The sequence below is a fragment of the Bactrocera dorsalis genome, chromosome 1, assembly GCF_023373825.1.
Source record: "Bactrocera dorsalis isolate Fly_Bdor chromosome 1, ASM2337382v1, whole genome shotgun sequence".
NCBI classification, from domain to species: domain Eukaryota; kingdom Metazoa; phylum Arthropoda; class Insecta; order Diptera; family Tephritidae; genus Bactrocera; species Bactrocera dorsalis.
The window spans coordinates 85,001,258-85,024,676 of record NC_064303.1 but is presented as its reverse complement, the minus strand read 5'-3'; the positions used below and the strand labels follow the sequence as shown (position 1 = coordinate 85,024,676).

The following is a 23,419-nucleotide window of genomic DNA, read 5'->3' as shown; positions in this document are numbered from 1 at the left end:
GAATCGGGTCAATACTTCCAACATCCTCATCCGTACGCTCTTAATATATTGTGTACGGTATATGAGATACCTTAATGAAATTGAGAGAGCACATGTTTCTGGTAATAATATCTAATAATGCCAAAAATAGATAAAACCATCTGCCATATACTCGTACCTAAGAAAAGATGTTCGAACTTCCGATTGGCTGTTTTCCTTTGTAAGACATCTGCCAAATTAACAGAATTTATAATATTGGATATACTTTTACTTTTTTAGCGTTGAGAATATGAGTATGTGAAATTATTCATACTACACATAATAATTTTCGTTATTCTAACAACTCTTATTAACGATTTCTCGGAATAATGAATGGGTAATTTTTTCGCAAAATGTTTATGCTCTTGCAACATGTTGCAACAGAGTACAATAGTTTTGTTTTCCTAATGGTTGTATGTGTCACCCAAAGCTTATCGAGATAGATATAAGGAAAATATGTACTTATATGTATAAGTGATCACGATGACGAAACGAGTTCAGATTTGTCTGACCGTAAGGACAAAGTCGTATATGGGCGTAATCGGACTACTGCCACGACTACAAAATGCATTAAAATGAAGACGCATAAAGTACCATAATTAAGCACAAAATTAACATATAATAAGACTCTAATTTACCACAAGGGAACGCACATGTGGGCAAAAAGTAGGCATGGCCCCGCCTTCTATTACCAAAATCTAACTCCTAAACCACTAAAGCTACAACTACAGAATTCGCTTAACGAACTACTACCGACAGTGTGAAAATTATGAAATTGGATGATAACTCCTTGATGAAACCTTGTTAGCTTTTTATTAGTCTGTGGCCTTTTAACTGCTTGTAGTATTGGCAAAAAAATAACTAAATTGGGTCAATACCATCTCATATATACCTAACATAAGATCTCAAAGCCTTTTTCTAATTCTCAGATATTGGGAGAAAATGGTGATCGCCGAGGCTGAGAGTTAGTTTCAAGCATAAAAAAGCTTATGTCGAAAATCTTTAATATTAAAATATGGCTTTCGATAATGTATGTTCGATAATATAATCAAAGTTAGAAAAAAATATGCTTCTACATATTTAAAATTATGAAAACTTTTCAATATAGTTTTGAAAATGACTTACCCTTTTAGCAAACAACTTTGTAATTGTTCTATTGCAAGCTTAGAAAGTGGATGCATAAAGTTCATTCTTTTCAGCATCTGAAACAAAAGATAAATTTAAATTGTTATGGCATAAAAACGGGAAAAGTTCGTTAGTTTCAATAAATTCCTATATTTATTTGGTGAAAGCTAATCTTCCTTTTTTCTTTAAACAAATTTGTTCCTCATTCAACGAAATGAAATAATACTCTTTTTGATTTGTAAGCGACAGAAATCTTCTATACTCCAAAATTTGTAAATTCAGTTTTATAATATTTAATGCCCACAAGCCGCACACATCTTTTTAAAGAACAGTCATCTGCAGACATTGTGTCTCCGCATACACACCTTCTTTTATAATATTACGCAATGACATATTGTAATCTGAGCAACCAATTCAGAGTGCTCCTCACTGCATATGAGTGCAAATCACGAATAAATGTCCTTATAAGCATGTGCTCTCGACAAATATTATGCGCATTTATGAATATTTCTTTTTTCTGTTATTACTATTATTATTATTATTGCCGAATCAACATTTCACGCACGTCTGCGCACACACTCAAACGACACTTGCATGGACACTCGGAACGTCAAGTTATTGTGGTAATATACATATGTGTATATAAATGGATATGCGTGTTTGTGTCTGACAGTGTTGGTGGTTCTGGCACATTCCTTTTCTAAGATATAGCTGCGCTTATTTAATGCAAAATTTCAGTTGTACATCTATCATTATAGATAAAATGTAAGGGATTGTATTGAAGCCACATAAAATCATAGCTTTATGCGGCCTTACGAAGTGTAGCTTTTTAAGGATCGAGTTGACGTAGTTGAGGCAAGCAAAGAACGCTTTTGAGTGAAGGGAAATGTTGAACTTTTTCAAATGCGTCAAACCTTACGGAGAAGATTCGTGGGGTAATCTATTATCGGAAGCTATGCATAAGCTCCAGTTTCAGGCTTCCAGATCATTGCTTTTCTCAAGCAGAGTCAATCTGCTGTCGAAGGGCAGCCTAGTCTTAATATCAGCAGAATGTGAAGAAGTCGAAGCTTTCTTGGCAAAAATACTAACTTTAAGAAATTATACATTACTATAATACTAGGTAATTCATTTGACGAAACCATTTATTTTAGGAGCAATTAAAAATTGAACTCATTCCTATAACGAGTGTACTATCGGAAAAATTGGGTTTATGTTGGAGGGAACAAAAGAATGGATGAATATTCTCTATAATAGTATAGCAATCAAAACTGTGCAATGGAAACTGTTGTTGAGAATATTTTTTAATATATCAAAGTTCGTTAAATTTTGGTTTTATAAAGAAATGCTAATAACACCTGCTCAAACAAGTTAATCAAAAGATTAGATCGATCTGTGACCTTGAGGCATGAATTATATTTGCATAGACATATGTATATATACATGTCTGTAAAAACTTAATTGTTGATCCAAGTTTGTATCATAGTGCAGACCTCACATACCTGTGAAATCAGCTAAAGGTAAACACAAATATTTACACAGGTTTAATATGACAACAAAATGGTTCCATAATCATTTTTCGACTGATACAAAACTAACATACTTAGATATTCATACAAAAGTATACACACATAGCTTAAATTCAGACCAATCAATCAATCAAAAATGTCTAGGTATAAATATACATAAGTGGTGCTCATTTCACTCTTCGCTATTATGCCTGAATGCTTGTCAACTGCATAGCACGCTCCCACTTAAGACATCTTCAGAATTCAATTAAATTATAATAACTAAGGGGTTATCATAATAACCCTTATAAATATATTGTTAATTAGGGTAAATCAAAAATTCATGAACGAATTTGATGGTTATTTTTACCACATCGGCAAATCAATAGAAAAAAGTAATACAGTTAAATGCCACAAAATTATAATAATATGATAAATAAAATCACAAAATTGTTGTTATTTTGAGGTTATATTTTTTTTTTTTGGTTTGTTGTTACGCTCTTCATATGAACTTATGTGAAATTTCATTTCAGTCTGTCAATTCATTCTTTGTTTACAAGCCATTTAAGGTCGCCGTGTCACAGTATTTTTTTACAATAGAAAAAATTGAATATAGTGATAAAATTCTTATTTTTGGAAGGTGTAGCACCAAAAGAAATTTACAAACGAATGTTAAAAGTATATAATGATTGTTCACCCACAATTAGAACAGTAGAAAGATGGGTTGTTGAATTTAAACGTGGTCGTACATGTCTTGAAGACGATCCACGTGAAGGACGTCCATAAAGTGCATCAACGTGAGAAGTTTTGCAAATTGCAGGATATAGTTTTGGATGATCGTCGATTGACTGAGAGAGATTTAGTAGAGGCATCTCATTAGGCAGAGTGAGACATATTTTAATGAAATATTGGGTTTTAGAAAGCTGTGTGTAATGGGCGTCGCATTTGCTAACACATTCGAAGCGACTTTCTCAGCAACATTTGGGGCGCGAGTGGAGTCTGTGCGCCGATTCATCACTACTGATAAGACTTGGGTCTATCACCATGATCCTGAATCAAAACAAAAGGCTAAAGAGTCGTCTGAACCTGGTTGTTCGGCTTCGAAACGAGTTCGTGTCCGGAAATCGGCGAAGGGTATGGCATCTGTTTTTTGGGATGCGAGAGGAGTTTTGTTTGTGGACTACTTGCAAACTGGTAAATTATTAATTTTGGAATATTATTGCAACCTTTTGGACCAGTTGAAGGAAAAAATGTATGAAAAAAGCACCCGGCTTGTTGAAGAAAAAAAACCTTTTTCATCAGGACAATGCATCGTGTCACAAGAGCATTTTAACAATTGCTAAAATCCATGAATTAAAGTTGGAATTGTTGGAACATCCACCGTGTTGACCAGATTTGGTCCCCTGCGACTTCCATTTGTTTCCAGAACTCAATTTCATTTTCAGCAAATGAATAGGTCATAACAGCTGTTGAAGCGTATTTTGCAGACCTTCCAGATTCTCACTACAGATTGTAGGATCGTTCGAGCAAGTGTATTAATGTTCAGCGAGATTATGCTGAAAAATAAAGTGAATTTTGAATCATATCGGTCAGTCCGCTTGTTATCTTCATAAAATTGCATGGAATATACTATTTAAGGTAAATCCCACAAATACTTTTCGGGATTTTCGATAGTTAGCAAGGTCTTCTGTGGCGCTCTGGAACGTTCGTGTAAAGCTTCAAATGCATTTTTGTAAATTTTTGAACTTAAACTTGAATACCGCTTTATACATTTAAACTTACTCAGCTTTTTTTTTGAAAACATGAAAAAATAGATTTTTCAATTTTTTATAAAGAATTAACTGTTGCTTTTTCCCGAAAATCTGAAATAATTTTGTTAAGCTTCGGTCAGACACTAGATTATCTATTTATTATTATTTTTTCCAAAAGAATTCTTTATTAATAGAATCTGCTTTTTAAGCCCAACATTAAGTAATAAAACCTCAAGGTTTTTGGTGAGCTTTTTTGTTAATACGTTGACCCTTAAAAGGCTGGCAGATCACTTCCTTTCAAGCGGGTTGGTTAAATAATTGTGGTAAGGCATTAGCTAATGGATTTAAATGTTCAAGGATTTCAACTTCGTATTTCTTTCTGCTGTCCTCGACTTCTTTCTTTACCATTAGAATACCGAGATCTTTTTGAATATGTTCATTACGAATGTACCATGGTAAACCGGTATCACTCTAAAGATTTTTGACTGGAACCTCTAAATAATGTCAATGTTTGTTGCACCGGCCCCACCCCGCAGTGGAATAGCGTACATCCAAAACGGCTTTATTGCTGCTCTTATTTTCATAATATTTAGTTATTTTTCTGGATTTACATATGTTTTCTTAATGTGAGCTTTCTGTTCAAGTGAATGCCTATGTTATGTATAGTTAGTTACATTATTTATTTGTGGTAATAATATATTACTAATTTTAATTGCCTGATACTTTTTTTAGACTTAGCGCAAATGTAGCATGCCTTACCCTTTTGTTCTTTTACATTTATTCGCATCAAAGCTAAATGCTCCTCTAGTACCCTTGACGCTCTGACGGGACATTTATTAGGGTACAGTAGGGCTGTGTCATCCATAAAAGTGGATCTCAATTAATGTTTATCAGTTTGAATATCTCTAGTATATAAAATATATAGAGTTGGGCCTAGCCTACTGCCCATAGGTGCATCAAAACTAAGTTAACAGTAAAATTTTTTATAATAAAACTCCAATATTTTAGGCAATAAAATTAATTTCTTTCGTCTGATTGACTTTAGATGAATCTTTAGGGATTTAATTCAATGAGTCTCGGTTGCGATTGGATTAACACAAACAGCCATTACTTTCATAATTCTTATACTCTTGCAACCAGTACCTACAGAGTATAATAGTTTTGCCCACCTAACGGTTGTACGTAGCACCTCAAACTAATCGATATAGATATAGGGTTATATATATATATATATATATAAATGATCAAGATGACGAGAAAATTTGAAATTCGGTTGACCGTCTGTCCGTCTATTCGTCCATCCGCCCGTCCCGTGCAAGTTGTAACTTGAGTAAAAATTGAGATATCTCGATGAAACTTGGTATGTGGGTTCCTTAGTGCCACGCCCACAAATCGCCATTAATCGAAACCATATAAAGTGCCATAACTAAGCACTTAATTAAGATATGAAGCTGTAATTTGGTACAGAGCATATCAGTAAAAAGGAGCACTTGTTGCAAATTTGCTGAATACAAATTTTATAAGAATTTCTATCGACTGTGTGAAAATGAATGAAATCGTAAGATAACCCCGCTCACTCCCCATATAACGGTACTGTTAAAAACTACTAAAAGCAAAAATTAAATTTTACCACCAAGATGGTATGATAGAACTTAATGGGAGCCGGTGTGAGAATTGGACGATGTGTGCGGGTCGAAAATGGATTGAGTCGGACCAATACTACCTTGCGCCATATACTTAATATAAAGTTTTTGGAAATTCGGGGGGACTTTGTACCGCATATATCGGCCAATATGTTAGTAATGTCAGGATTTGCGAACATCCGGCTGACTTTACTCTATACGAATGGTTTTACACCTTATAGTATTTCCCTTGTTTTGATTCTTGCAAGTTGCAAGAGTATAAAATGTTCGGTTGCACTTGAACTTAGCCTTTCCTTACTTTTTTATTTTCCATCAAGCCAAACCGAAATCTTATTTAATAAAATATCGAATTTTTATTTTGGTAGAATAAAATAAATTAAAAGCTAATCAAATTATTTAGTAAATTTTAATTTTTGAAGAATCTGACTATACCTAACCCCTTAAACTTAGTCTCTTTTGAGTTAACTAAATTTATTTAAATGCCAATATTTTGAATATAAATAAGACTGAGCCTATGACCTATAATATAAGTTAATAAGACAGCGAACATGATTGTAATGCTTTCAACCTTTCATTGAATAATGAATGTTGAATCGTTTCGCAAATTTTAATATTTATTTGACACAATTGTGGGCTTACTGTTTGCACTTCAACAAATAAAAACATTCAACTATCAAGGTTAAGCACTTTAATTCCACTAAATGACAAAATTTTGCAGTGGAACCAAATTTCATTGAAACTCTTGTGAAGGATGCTTGTGGTTTCGCAGAAAGTTTAATACGAAAATTGATGTGTGAGCAGTCTTCCATATTAAAAATATATGTACACTATTTTTGCCAATATTAATTTAGCACATCTTTTATTTTTTGGCGATAGCAGTCTTCCATAATTAAACAGAAAGTCCTATGCGAAGCAGAAGTACCTAAATCAGCAACAACAAATAACCAGCTACTAAGAAGTGTTTAAATAAATAATGCTTTGTGCAGTTTTTGAGTGGCTAATCGGCGTGAAGACAGTAAGCTGCATAAATATGTCCCCATGTGGCAACCAAACTGCCGCGTAGCACACAACACAAACTCAAAAGCAATCAAGAACTCATTTCCGGTTTGAGGGGCTCCGCAGCCAATACATAGCCGCACATCGGCTGATGCAAATAAGTATATAAAAATATAATATAGGCGAAGACAGCATTTGCTAGCAAAGGAGCATTTTACACAGAGGCTGCGTAGCTACAGAACAGGGAATATGCAAAAAGCCGCGTTTTTCATGCGACAAATGTCATTAAGTTATTAAGAGCAGCCACCACAATGGCAACGGTGGAACAACAAAAAAAAATGCTCTTGTTGATAAATATAAGCAAGGATACAACCCAGGCCAATCCAATGAGTTTCGTTTACTTTGTATTTTTTTACAATAAAAATACATTTACATACACATGTGCATGTGATTTTAGGGCTAGAATAGGTAGACGAAGAATATGTGAAAATGTAGACGACAAGGGAATGGAGTTCATGCTGCAAGGGTAACATTTCAATTATTCTGAGAAAATATGCAACTTTGAAATTAAAATCAGTCAATGAAGCATTATTAGGGGCATAAAGAAAGAAAAAATAATAATATTAAGATAACTAACAAAAAGTAGTTTAAAACTACCGTGAGCGACTAAATTCAGTGAAAGCGAACCCACTTGTAACAGAAATATTATTCAGTTTCTCTCTTGTTATTGAAGGAATTGACAATATCAAGTTATTAGGGCAGAGAACTTTCCCGATATTTAATGCATGATTTCTAATTTTTTAATATTAATCTAATATAAGCTGTAGTCTACGCTCAAAGGACGCGGAGCGTTTCCCAGCCGAGAAGAAGGAGTGAAATAGGTAGGTCTTATCGGAGCCAAGGACAACACAAAGGACGTGGACAAAGTACAATGTTCTCGTCTCTTGGGAATTACGTCCCAGTTGGCAGCTATAAATATAAATGAAGGACTTCACAAAGTATGTGGACAAATTAAATGAAGGACTTTGCCTATCTCGATATCAGGATAAATACCACCTAAAATCTAAGCCTGGTAATAGAGCGCAACAACTGCTACTTTCGGATCGGTTGGCTATATAGAAACATATTCCTCTCTCGACGAAGAAAAAAATATCTCTATAAGTCTCTAATTATTATCGTCCTATTACATAGTAAATAACTTACAAACCGCTAAAGCTACATGGATCAAAACTGGTTAAAGATTGTCATTTAGCATTACACGATAAGCCAGTAGAAATAATGAAATCGTACGTCTACTCACTTTACAACAGTTGTGCTCAAAAGAGCCAAAAGTACAGTAACTGATAACTCTCAGAATATTAAATATTGAAAAGTGAACTTGACACCGTTTTCTTTTAGATGAATAATGATTTTTACATATTATACTACAACAACCAATTAACCGAAGTGAACTAAATTGTATTACATACCATTCTCTTGACCTCTCTCTACTATGTATTAAAGTATGAGAATGGGCTGAACCTGAATGGGCGAATTATAACCAGATAAAACAGACATATACAATAGATAAATTAATAATGCGTGTAAGTTTTGATCTAAAAAAAAAGTCCAATTGGGAACATAACTGCTCAAGCTCCCAGAAATTGAAAACGGCATTCAATATATGAAACGCATTTGCATCTTTTTCTGACAAAAATGTGATCAGGTATTAAAATATGGCTAAAACTAGTTCAAGACTTCCATTAATCTTCATATATCTATTATGTATAATTATTTATTAAAGATATTTCAGTTTATTTATATCAGCTGACTTGATTCCAGATATACTTATCAATATGTGAAATTTATATATTATTATAGCAACTCCCGTGCTCCTTAAATAGTTCTTCTCAGGCCTCTGGTATTAAAATATAGTGCGTAAGCAACAAGCAAAGACTGGTCCTAGTGACATTATGACTGAACATAAGTGATTCGAATTACTGCATATACATATACAATACGATATAAACGACACATGTAATAATGGCAGAAAGTGCCTTTGGAGTTATGTTCACACTTCCACACAAATTTACATATGTACATTGTACAAGCGCTCTTTTTCAGCTTAAAGACAATGTGTAAATTGAAAGTGAAATTAATTGTGGGATTAATAAAGCACGAGGCAAGAACCACTGTGACCGCAACGTCTGCGTTGGCAATGTGCATACAGTACTTGTATGTAAGGCAAGCCTGTGCTACCAACATATAAAACCGTCGAGAACTTTTCCTGGTGAATTGCTGGTAATTAATTTCATATGCTGTAAGTATGAGTTTTACGATTTTAATTTTACAAGTGATTACAACGCGGCCAGGGTGGCAAACAAGCAGACGGGGTAGAGTTTATAAAACCGTTGTAACATGCAATGAAAATGGAAATGAAAAGAAAAGTTTTAATTTAAAATCATTCCGTAATAAGCAAAAATGCAAACTTGAGTACAAAAAAGCTGTATATAATATTTTTGGTATAAGAGCCTGAATCACAGCGAGTCGCAATTTCATTGAAAACATTTTCAATATTCTTAAGCTATTTTCAATTTATGTAGCAAGTTTTTTTGCGGTCTCCATTTCCACTTCAGTTTGGCGGCTATCCATCACTGGTTCATTGCCAATAAATGAAACGCTTTAACGCAGCGAGTTGCTGCAAGGTGCTTTATACACTGCTTTAATACACCGTTGCTCTCTGGAGTTACCTTGCATCTAGTCAGCTATTTGCATTCTTTATACCAGTAATTGACAGATTATGAACAAAAGTATACTTAAGATTATAATTCAGTTTAAACTGATCAAATCAAAATTGGGTAAATGTATAAAGTTTTGAGGATCAACGATACTTTTATACATATGTATTACATATAGATAGGAGTCATTACTGATATAATTGCTTTATATACCATATAAAGTTAGGGTAGGTTAAGTTAAGAGGTCGTTCTTAAAAGGAATCTCACTTGGACAGCTTAGAACGCCGATCCGTTTTGGGTCATGCAAAGGGTGGACAATGGAGGAGAAAGTGCCTGGATATTTCCAACTCAACCTCCTCTAAATAACTTTAACAGCTAGGGTCGACAAGGTTTTTAGCCTTACCGCATGAGTGCCTATTGGACAGCGCCCCTTAAGAATTCCTACGTTCTACTATAAGCGAGAAGTATCTCGCAGTTACACAGGTACTGGTCGTTGACTAACGCCAGCTAAGCGCACACGACGTCCATTGATTCTGTACAAAAACGCAAGACGCTAATGGGGATCCAGCTCGGTCCTATTCCGATTTTAGCGAGGCAAGGGTCCCTCTCTGTCTAGCTCATCGGCTTGCAGTTGTCGGCGAATCCGCTTTAGTCAGGAAGTCAAACGAATCTGATGATGAAGTTGTTAGATGATATTTATAGTGAGGACAGACACTGCTTAACTAACTTTGAGTGCACAGCTAGCGAGCTCAGCGCTAATATTGCTGATTTGCTGTCGGGGTGAATATTCATACTAAAAGAGGCTGCACCACGTAGCAGTTCGTCTAGTGCAACCTTGACATTAAACACCTCCTCACCTCCTAGATTCGACCCATCTGTGAAAAAGCTTCTTCCATCCACATCACCCTCGTCTGTATATAAAAGATAAAAAGTTGTCACGAGTGGCCTCTGCGACGCAGTAATACGAGTTTTCGGGTTTGTAGTTAAAGGCGGAGAAATTCGTCATCTTTTTCAACCCCTTCTTAAGCGCAGCTTCTCTGAGCCCAAGAGCACATTTCGCAGCAGTAAATCAAATTAAATTTAAATTGTAAATTCAGAATAGTCCATTTATGTTTCCATTTTATTTGCAAGCCAGCATTTTCTGACAAATCCTCCTCAGAAATTTGCTCTTGTAATCCGGTTTCTTTTTTGACTGAATACATATACATAGGCTGCTATATATATTTCTGGACTAGGTAACACTAAGTGTTGCCAGGTGCAATCTGACATTTCCATTGGAAAGTTTGACATTTTTTAGTATAACATCACTCAGAACGTTTTGTCATTTAATCGTGAATTGTTTTATTTACAGGGAATTAAAAAATTCATCTCGGCCAAAAAATGGAATTAACTCGTGAACATTTTCGTGCGATCATTTTTCACAACTTTCGACGTGGATTATCACGACAAGAGTGCATCGATGAACTAAAATCTTTGTATGGCTATGAAGCACCATTCTATAGCACTGTGAAAGACTGTTACAACAAATTCAATCGTGGACGACGCTCGCTCAAAGACGAATTCCGTGAAGGTCGTCCAAAAACAGCCGTTGTGCCAGAAAACATCGATTTTTTACGTGAACTGATAATGCAAGACCGCCATGTTACATACCTTCAGATAGAGGCCTGCCTATGCATTTCTCCCACTAGCATACATTCGATATTGCATGAACACCTGGCCGTAAAAAAGTTTTGTTCTCTTTGGATCCCGCACAATTTGACAATCGCTCAAAAAAAGGCTCGTGTGGATTGGTGTAAAGAAATGCTGAAGAAATACGATCGCGGTGCTTCAAAAGACGTTTATAAGATCATCACAGGTGACGAATCATAGATCTATGCGTATGAGCCTGAAACAAAACAGCAATCGACCGTGTGGGTCTTCCAAGACGAGCCAAATCCAACGAAATAAAAAAACATTTTCGTTGATAAATATTCCTATTTTCATTATTAGGCCAGAAGTATATATAGCAGCCCTTATAAGAGTGCTCTGTCATTAGTAAAGTTGTCGAGGTCAAATAAAATCAATCACTCGTATTATAACTAGGACAAGTCTGATATCTTCTTAATACTTTATTTTTAGTTCTGAATTTTTAATTTCCTAATATTACGTTCATATTATTATGATACTTCTCTGTAGGGTATATACACATGTAAATATACATACCAAAACTGATGACCGTCAAAATTCGAGTTGGAGTTTTCCCTTTGATTTCTTGCACCAATCCTTGTAAAGTGCAAGCAAATCAACGACCTAATTGACTTATAATTTTTATTGGCTCAATGCCATAGAGTCCATCGGAAAGCAGAAAGTGTTTGAGCCACTCCAGATATAATATATACATATATGTATGTGCACTTACGATGGTCGATATTTTAAGTGAAATTGAGTATTTCAAAAGTATTTCGGTTTGGTAAGTAGGAAAATACTTATTTGAGATGCAATAATTTGGCTCCCTGTGAGGAATATACTTATGAAATAAATAATTTTTCAAATAGGGATAATGTTTTTTCTGGATCTCCAGATTGTATATAGACTGTTCATGGTAGAGCCATTTACGAATTTCGTATTTTCAGATCTCCACATTATAACCACAAAGGCTGCTGCTTTGGCAATTACTTTATCAATAACTTTAAAGTTTTGTATTGAGCGGTCAAACGAACTGAAAATGAAACCGATTCAATAATTTTCACTCTGATTGATTATAAATACTTTTTTAGATATGTATGTATATTGTACTGAAAGTGTCGGCATGAATCATTATATCTTTATGGAGATCTTGAATCATTTGCTTACTTAGACAAAATATTCCTTCAGTATTCGACCGCACAATCTGCCGAGTCATAATTGTTAATCGGAGTATGCTTTGCTTATTTAAGATATGTTAATTACTGTTGAAACATTCCTTTGAAATTTTTGGAACCAAAACTTATTTGCACGAGGTGTAAATATGTATATACATATGTATGTGATATGCAAGCATAATAACACTTCCATTCTGCCACACACGAAAATATTTCCACATATGTGTATTCAGGCTTCCCCAAAGATTTTGTCACGACGTTGTGGAAAATTCAGGTATAACGCTGCAATCTGCGATAAGGACACGACCGCACAAGTGCCACCGCAAAGGGATGCCAAAAAGTCAAACAGCTCAGTTCACATATGCTCGAAATCAAGTTATTATAAATGTACATGTATGTATGTGTGTGTGAGTATATACTCAAAAACACAAGCGTGCCCACATAAGCGTTAGCAATGGCAATGTAAAACCGTTATCGAATCGATTGGGATTGTACATTTCTGCACACCTACACGTGCATGTGACCGTTTCTGGCGGTTGATAACGGTGCTTGAACTTTGAGGTGCGAAATCGAGTGAAAATCGCAAAAGCTAATAAACTGTGCGTTTGCCTTTGAAAATGTTGGCCAATAGTTGCATGTATATGTATGAGTCCTTAACGTGTTTGTGTGCGAATACCAGAGGTGGTATATACACATGTATATATGAAAAGTGTGGCATAGTGTGTTTATTTGTGGAGTTGTGGTATGAACACGACCGCTTCGTTGCAAGTGTGCATTAATGGTTCTGTGGTGACTTTGTGTCGCATCAACTCACAAGCTGGTTGACTCTGCGCACCCAATGAGCTGGAAACTATCTGTTACATGTGCTCAACTGATTGAGCACTCAGCCAGTTGGTAGCCCAAAAAGGTCAAATGGTCTTATACATACATTCATATATTCATGTTCATAAATATATATGTCTGTAAATACATATAGTTATAATTAATCAAGCCAATTTACGACGACCAGGTCAGGTTGTACGTATATATAGTATTTGTATGCAGGTACAAATTTCGTTAATATGTTCTGTAATTATAAATTATATATGACACGTTACAAATTTAACTGTTATATTCTCTCATTAAACAAAATATCATATTTAAGTAAAGAAATGTTCAACAATGATTTTAAATATGCATTTCGGTTGTTAATTTAGCCATTAAACAAAACTTTCTCACATATCCAAAATGTTAACCAATTAGAAAGGTTTCTAAGACAAACTCTATGATCTTAAGGGGCACTCTGTAAAAGAAAAATAAAAATAGATTTGCTTTTCTTTGCACCAAACATGCTTTTAAACCTATCCATCATTATGCTGTAGAGTAGAAAAGGTGTCACCATTACAGCAGCGCAGAAACCCTTCATTCAGCGTGTTTGCTGTTTTCCAACTGTTAGAAAGGCGACCATGAAAAAGCGAATTTCCGCCTGACAGCAAATATATCAGAAATACAAGCAAAGTGCAGAATACTGCGGATATATGCACGAAGGGATACAAACAATATGGCGCCACTGGTTAAATGTAACCAACCGCAAAAGCTGGGTGTCCGAAGCTTTGGCGCAAACAACGCGATCAAATAGCGCACAGTGAAACGAATACTGCAAACCAAGTAAAGACAAATAAAAATCGTATAATTTAGCAACAATTTGATGTATGTATGTATAAAATAGAGTTTATAATCAGATTGATTTAATAAAATGAGTAACGATAACACTGCGATAATAGAGGCCGTTTTTTGGTGGCTAAAACCGAAAATGGTAGTAAAAATTTCCAAACACGTAGAATTTTTGTGCTATAGTCAAGGGATGTAAGGTGTTAGGTTTATGCGGACAATCCCGCTTCATTTCAGCAAAACATCGTGCATGTCATTCGCCAGTTACCAGTCAAAAGGCTCCAATAAGACCCCCAAAATTGAACTCAGCGGTTGGACCATCTAAGACGTAGCCATGGCCAACATTTGAAAGAGGTAATCCTCCAAAAATAAATGCCAAATAATGTTCTTTCGAATGATAATAAACATTCCCCATTAAATTTAAATTTGCTGTATATTTTCTTTAAAAATATGGGGAACTTCGAAGTGGAGCTTTATAAGCTATGAATTCAACTATTGTCATTACTTTCATTGAGATATCTCTAATATTATCCGTCATTACTTTCATTGAGATATCTCTAATATTATCCGTTATATACAGATATAAAGTTAGCATGAGGCGAAGCATTTATCCGATGATATCCATTTTTGAGATCAGAGATTTCCTGCAAAATTTGTTGTCTGACTTTCATTACGTTACCTCATATGTGGACCGATATTTTACAGATATTTTCATTAAAAATCAGCTATATACACTGAGGTCTACATATGGTATGCGGTGTCTGGGAACTTGACAAGTCTTGGTCCGATTTTGAATGTAACATCAGAAGGTCGAAATAATGCCGCTTAACTATCAGTTTCCCATTAAGATTTTACACTATAGATCTCATATTGTACAGACCTTAATTACTAGCTCGAGGGATGATAAGCCTAGATGTGTAAATGGACCAAATTTGGTGGAAGGTCAGCACATCTTCACTCATACAAATATCAAATAAGCTCTTTCATACGGATTCATCATACCTGAAATACTACTCAGAGCCGAATTCTAATATATAAGACTATATTATTCTAGTTTGTGTACTTAAATAAAAATATTGCAACATTTTTTACTTAAAGTTTTATAATCATAGACCGAAATATGTCGCGTTACCACTACTTCTCCACATAAGAAGGGTAATGGAAGCGAATGAATTAACTGCTGGAGAAATGCCATGTCCAAAACTACTCCGTTGCAATGTGCATAATTGTTGCATGCGACCACAGTTTGGACACAGCTAATAAACGAGTTGATGAATGGACTGGCTAACGCACCGAGTACACAGTCAGGCTTTTACAAAACAAAATTCACGAACGAATAGTACGTCGATTTATGGACCATTTTTTATTACGTCAGTTTGGCACTGTGGACACAAGAAGCTCCGTGCTCTTTGTTTTTGTGGTCAGTAATGTTCACAGTATATACGAGAGCATAGTACATTGTCGCGTGATACCGCATAAGCCAAATTCGGGATATAGTAAACTCGGGTGACGTATTGCTTAAAATATGGCGCATTCGTTTTCATTAGCTTAGACTGAGTTGAAGGTGCAGACTTTGTCCAAAGATAAATTTTATTTGGCTTTATTAAAGCGCGCTTGATACAATATCATGTACATACATATATCATTTGAGGAAACATTAGCTGAAAAGATTTCCAGTTTCTTGCTGTAGTTATTTTTCAAAAATGATTGAAAGTCCACATTATATATAAGTCTTCTTGATAATACTATTTACTGAAAATTAATATTTCTATTTAAGAGTTTTGCCTAGAACAAACTTTCATCTTCAAAGTTAGCGAGTCATCACAAATCTTATTTCACGGTCACTTGCAAAACAAGACAAACACCGCCATACACACACACGACATCGGCGTATTTCCTGTGGCTCGTTACCATTTCCGAAACTATACTCAACTCTATTGCTACACCTCTTCACAACCTCACTCCGGTTTACTTTGGTCTTGTGCACACAGCCAGCTAATATTCCCCCTGCCTCACTTAGCAATCATGCTGAACTTTTTCGCTCTTATGAAGTGTCTCTAAAGAAAATATTAAGAATCCCTTTATTGCCGCCGCTTCGAAATAAATTATGAGCATTGAGTAAGCGAGAAAGTGAAGTGCCCGAGTGTCCGATATGACCACTGAATGATGCGAAGCCAAACGCGAGGGAAACAAAACACAAACAGACAGCAACAACAAAAAAAGAAAAATGCCGAAAATTAGTAAATATTCACAGAGTGTGCGCCGCACATCAACAGCATCATTATCATTACTTTTTATTACATTAGCATAACTACGGCAACAACAAAGAATAACAGCGCGAAGAAATTCAAGAACCACTCTTGCCGAATATAAGAAATGAGCGTCACTTAAACGCAGCACTGGCCAGCAAATGTGGGCAGAGGACGAAGCAGGGAAGCCACACAGCAAGAATAACCAATGCAAATAAAACAAGAAAAATTTAACTTCGGCTGTACTGAAGCTGTGATACCCTTCACAGGTGCTTTTCTTATAACTATTGAATGCCGGCTATGCTTATGATGTCCAAATGGACGAAAAAACTTCAGCTCTGAAAGTATTCGGCACAGTCCACTCCGTTGGAAAGAAAAGGTGGAGAAGGACCTGGCTTCGCTTGGAATCTCCAATTGGCGCCACTTTGCGAAAAGAAGAAACGACTGGCGCGCCGTTGTTTACTGGGCTACTAGCGACATTGTTTGATATAAACAACTTCCATAATATAAATTTATTTAAACAGGAAAAGAAGTCTTTCAGAAGATATTTATTAAGATCGATCAGTTTATATGACAATATTGTGGACCAATCTGAACAACTTGTTCTAAGATTTTTGCGCTGTCCTGGACTATAATCTGTGAAAATATCTCTTGAAATGAAAAGGGCTTTCATACAAAAACTTGATTGAAGAGCGTTTGCACAATTTTATGTCGAGAGATTGAAAAACTAGTGCTTTGCGATTTTTACAATCGATAAAAAATATCGAACAAAGAATTTATCTCAAATTTAGTATTTCTAACCAAATTTCGTATGCGAGATCGTTGCGAATGTTGGAAAGGGTTTACGGTGATTCATATTTATCACAATCAGAAACCAAGAAGAGGTACAAAGCTTTCAAAGACAGTCGACGGATCATTTAAGATATGTTTCGTTCTGGACGACCTTCAACCTCTTCAACTGATGAAAATATTAAAAAAGTGAAAGATTTGGTGCTTGAAAATCAGCAGGCTAGCGTAAGAGAGATGGTAAGAGAGTTCGACATCTCTCGCGAGTGGATATTTTAGATATGAAACGTGTTCTTGCTCTACTGGTCCCGATAAATCTGATTTCAATTTCAAAAAGAGTACGATTATAATAAGTGTAATACAGCTGGTGGGGATTAATTAAATATTTTACGTTTCCTTTACAATTTCCGGGTACACAATTCATAGGTTTCTACTTTATAATCTCTAACGTTTCCTTCTGGGTCCTACAAACATTGTGGCAAAGTTAAAAAACCTGGTAAAGGGTATAATAAGGGCTTAATATAGTGTAGATAAAGCGGAGTGGGTGTGACGCAAAGTGAACATACCATATAGTACATATGTATGTATGTATGTACCAAAATGGTAGTATGCACGATAGGTGTGTGCGGAGCGATTGGCAATGCCAAAAAGTAGTGGCCAAGAAGTTCAGGTTAGTATCAGCAGATATGTATGTTTATATTACTACATGTATGTATAAATGCGAATTCAAATAACAAGTGCACCATTTATTTTATTAACATTTTCTTGCTTTTTCCACAAGTGCTTTAGAACATTTTTTCAAATAGATTGCTTTCGTTTTCGATTTCAATTGAGAAATAGCCTTAAAATTAAGTGGATGAACTCATTTGCAGAGCATATTGAGTAGACATGAATACGTACTACTTGTAATTACCTTCTGGTTTAACTTTTTATGCTTATACCAAAGCGAAAGTGCGGAGTCAGTCAGTTTTCTATTTCATAAAAAATTCTTCTTCCGAAGTACAATTTCCCAACTTCGTAACAGACTTTTGGTTGGAGAGCGGGCCATTCGTGAACATAACATATCACAGCTATCGGATATTTGCTGGGGAGGTATAACATTTTATTATTTAAAAAAATTAAAAAACCGTAGTAAAAAGATTCGCAAGGCATATTTATATTACCGTTTTTTGACTAAAAATGCTGCTGATACAAAGATAGATTGATGAAAATTATCCCAGTTCCGCACTAAGCGAAGCAATCATTCGTAGGTAAGTAAGGAGAGTAGATGTCTGACGACGTACTCAGACCTTTAAAATGCCCATGGTGAAAACACTTGAACTAAAATCCCCTCGTTTTATTATGTCCTCTCTGAACCATCCCGTGCTTCAGATGAAGTTCATCAGTACAAAAAGTTGTGCCTGTGCAACCTCCTAAACATCGTTAAGAAACCCTCGACCGATAGTTGCGTTTCTTTTCATATACAAAGCTTCTCATTCACATATCATTTTTTTATAGTATCTACTTCTTTTACCTTCTGACAGCTTCTATAAACGACAATTAGGCAGTGATCTATTGGCACCCCTACTAAAGTTCTTATTACATTCCTCAAGAATGAAAAAAAATTACAATTTTTGTCTGCTTATTGAGTAAGTCACTACACATAGACTTAAACGTAATAACATATTTGTCGATTAAGTAAATACGAATAGCCAGTGACATATAAATTCCTTTTTTTCCGGAACCTAATTGTTGGATGACGGCTGCTCTGTGTAATTCATCTGCTTCACAGTTACCAGAAATATCATTATGTTTCAAGGCATTGCAAATTTATCGAGAAACAGAATGTTAAATCTACTAAGAGATGAAAGCATTATTTCACTATCTTTGACGAAACACTAAGAGACTTTAGTGATTTCAAATCCACTTGGTTATCTGTGTATATATAAATACGTATGTGATCACACTATTCGTCGGAAAAAGAAGGTTTTCTTTAATTGCTGTAATCTCCGCTTGGGAAACATTGCAGTGGGCAAGTAGACGGAAGGCGGGAACTCACTTATGGGTAGGCTTAGTTTTATACAAATCGAATTATTTGGCATTTACATGTATTTTAAAATAAAAGGAATTTTTAGCTCGAACTTTTCAGCCTGTCTGTTATTTGCGTATATAAGTCGACTATGTGTCAATATTTGAACCCCAACTCCAACATCACGGCGGCTACTTTATTCATACCAGCCATACTTATCTGACTGGTGTCACAGCAGGTGTGAAATTAAAAAGTCAATTAACAAAAGTACTTAAAATTTGATTTATGTAGCTGCGTACGAAAAAAATTTTGCCTTAACATTGTAAATATGCTTGAGTGAAGAGGCAAGTAGCGCCTTTATGTACGTAGCTTCTTCTGAAGGTATTTAAATATCTACATACATATATGCTGCTATTACTTATATATAGTAAAAATCAATCGCTGAAGTAGGTGTTTGGCCTTTTCTTCCAACAAGCAAAACGAAATTATCATTTAAATAAGTCTCGGAGTTTCCTCAAACCGCTTGGGCGCTCCCTGTTTGTCCGTCGACCATTTGGGCACAACCATTCCCAGTATATACAGACATTCACACTAATGCAGTTACTGGTGAGCTCGAAGCGAAACACATTAATTGCTTTTAATGGCTGCCGGCGGTCAAAGCGACGTTGACGATGCTGGGCGTCAAGTCGCAAATCTTTTAATTAATTTGCCGTCAAGAAAAAATAGCGTAGCAGCCACACACAATAACACAGGTGGTACGCGCATAAATGCCTTACAGGTCTCTCGGTTTATTTATATATGCATTTAGCTTAACAAAATCAATATTGATTTATTGACAAACTTAAAGTTGTCGACTGCTTCCAATATTTCAGGTGTGTTTGTTGGCCATCTTCTCAGTGCCTCGTATTAGTTTGCATTATTCTGTAAATTAACGGCATAAATCACCGGAATGCTTTTATTACAATGACTTTTTACGATGTGAAGGAGAGTGAGAGGGCGGGAGTGGCAGAAGCTAATACAATAGTTAAATCTGAAAAGAAGTTCGAAAGTTGGTAAAGGGTTCCACCGCAGCGCTACTTCACTTTACTGGTTACAAACACTCCTCTCTCGCATTATGACCCCACCTTTATGGTTGATTGAAACGGAAATTATAGGTTTGGTTGGTCTGCTGCGTCTTCGATTACTTTAATGGTTCGTGATACAAAAGCTTGAATATTAAGCAATGCGTTACATTGTCTGCGAATTCTAAATCCGAACAAATTCAATACAATTCATTTATATAAAAGTATATCGAAAGCGAAACACTAATATGTGCATACCATGACATCTTTGTTCCGTGTTATTGCTGCTAGGGTGACATTAAAGGGCGGGTGGTTCGTGGCAGCAAGTTGTAAGCCAAGGAAAGCTAGTCAGTTGCCTTGAGGCGGCACGCAATTTTCTCGGATGTAAGACTTAGTAGAATTAGTAATTTCGTAAAAGCTGAACTGTGGGCTATAACGGATTAGTAACTCGTATGTTGAGTCATTCATTCCGAGGAATTAAGAAAGTTTGCGGCAGAAATGTGTTAGCGTTGGCCGTACTAGTACGACTTTGCCCTTTATTCACGCCCGTTCACATAATGTTCAAATGAACTGGCTAACTTAGAGGTATTATAAATTATTAAACACAGAGTAAAAAAAATTACAATTATATTTTACGGATTTGGTGTCGAAACTTTTTTAATCATGACACTAAAACAACTTTAATCATCAATTGTAATATTATAAAGTATTTTAAGAGACAGACACCTTTTCATGACAGGATAGACAAAACTAATAAATTACAACTAAGAAAGGGCTAAGTTCGGGTGTAGCCGAACATTTCATGCTTTTGCAACTTGCAAGGCTCAAAACCGGGAAACTTTTCAGGTGTTAATATTCGACCGAATAGACCACAGGCAATGAAGAAAATACAAATACAGTGTACACGAAGTCCGAAACGTCGATTCGGCGCCGTTCGAAGCAAAAATCGGATTGGTGGTGTATTTTACGTCGAGATCTTACATAAACTGAAAGCGTACAAAATACAGTTTCTGCAAGAACTGTAGCCACTAGCCTTCCCAAGCTCGTGACCTCGGCTCGGCGACATTTAGTTTTAACAAGACGGCACTACTTCACACACATCGCGTCAATTAAAGGATTTATTGAGAGAACACTTCAGTGATCAGATAATTCCATATTTTGGGCCAGTCGATTGGCCACCAAGATCGTGTGATATCACACCGTGAGACCTTTTGCTGTGAGGATGTGTAAAATCTGAGGTCAATGTGGATAATCTCGCATTGATTCAGGCTTTGGAGCAAAATATCATGCGTGTTATTCGCCAGTTACCAGTCAAAATGCTCGAACGAGTCATCGAGAGTCGGCCTCAACGGATGAACCAACATTGGAAAAAGATCATTTTCAAAATATAAATGCCAAAGAATGTTCTTTCGGGTAATAAATGTTTATCACTATTAAATTCGAATTTTCTGTGTTTTTTAAGTAGGGAACCTCGAAATGGATCATCGCTGTTACACACTGTTGCCACATGTTGCAAGAGTATTAAAATCGATTGTGCTTATCTTTGGAATATATCGATATATTTGATATAGTCAACATCATACTAGTATATCGAAAATTATTACTATCTGATCTGATCTGGAGGACCTGATGCTCTGCAACAATTTTTTACAGATTTTTTCCCACATCTTCGCCGGGCATCAATTTTCTTTCAACGCCTGTATAAGTAAAAGTGTTAACTTTTATAATCTAAATATACTCGTACATACTATACATCTGTGTATGCATTATACAACGAGCATAACCCGATTGTTGTCATTGAATTTGTTGTAGAGGTGCTTTCATATGAAAACCTAGCGGCTATCAGAGCGTGGAGATAATACTTGCATTGCTTTGTAGTTACGTCGCAGCAGCAGTAGCCGTTTACCTACAGCTAGAGTCTATGCATAAATACATATGTATGTATAGTTGTATAAATAAGTGTATGTGCATTTTTATCTTGCATGCATAATATCAATGACGACTGCACCTTATATACATGGCACTCCGCACATAAATTGATTAATGATACACGATAGCAATGTGTTAGTGGTCTCGATATGGGGCACTGTCCCACAAATCACAGAATTATTCAAAAGCAGAAGAGGTGATAAGTAGGTACTTGAGTTTTTCGTTTTCTATTTCGATGGATGCTATTGCATGTCTCTTATGCCGTTGTATGCATGTATTATACAAGTACACTGCATACATACATACGTTCGCACACACATTTTAACCCACGAGACAGAAAGGAAAACTTAATGCCGACTTGCTCTATTAATTAGTGATTGTTGAACAAAAACATACTTCGATCATGATTTGTCAGACAATATGTTTCACCTAACATGCAATATTTTATTTTCTATACTAATCTCCCATTTGGTTTTTCCCTTAATATTATGATGATATGTAATCTTTTATACCCTGAACAGGGTATATTGAGTTTGCAACGAAATTTGTAACACCCAGAAAAAACGGCGGAGACCCTATAAAATACACATATCGACGCTAACTTTGCTCCACTCTTCTTCTACGGCTTTCTTGATGTCGTGTTTGTTAAAGATCTTATGCTTTCGATTTTTTATTTCAAGTTGATACCACAAATGCTCGATAACATTCAAATCCGGAGATTACGTTGGAGTTTATATTTCTTTTGGGCAGTTATAGAGTGCACATGACCTTGCTTTAAATGAGTTGATTTTGAGTAGTTGTCCTCGTATAGCTTAAAAGTGGCCGGAATTCCCATTTTATCAGCACTTGGTATTAAATTTCTTCTGAGAATGTCTATGTAGTTCTTATCTGATTTATTAAGCTTTTTTTATGAGATACTGAATGGTACTGCGAGGTCTGTTCATTATTTCTGCGATTTCTGCATAATTAACAACGGTTAGACCCAACGAAAGTGAAGCTTGGATGAATGTCGTTAAGAAGCGAAGACCACTCGAACAGAAAATTAGATTGAGGCCAGACGCCATCATACTTAAAAAAAGGATGGTGCATCATACGCGGATATTCTAAGAAAAATAAAAGGCGACAGTGGCTTAGAGGAATT

The 23,419-nt window shown here is 35.6% G+C and overlaps 1 protein-coding gene across 2 annotated transcripts in view; it reads right to left on the bottom strand.

The window, feature by feature from the left end:
- Positions 1-23,419, bottom strand: part of LOC105223163 (neural-cadherin) — a 333,332-nt gene that overhangs the window by 287,633 nt on the left and 22,280 nt on the right. For both annotated transcript variants that reach the window (XM_049446299.1, XM_049446300.1), the window contains exon 2: positions 1,144-1,220. The gene's annotated coding sequence lies outside the window, so the exon portion shown is untranslated. The remainder of the gene's footprint in view (positions 1-1,143; positions 1,221-23,419) is intronic.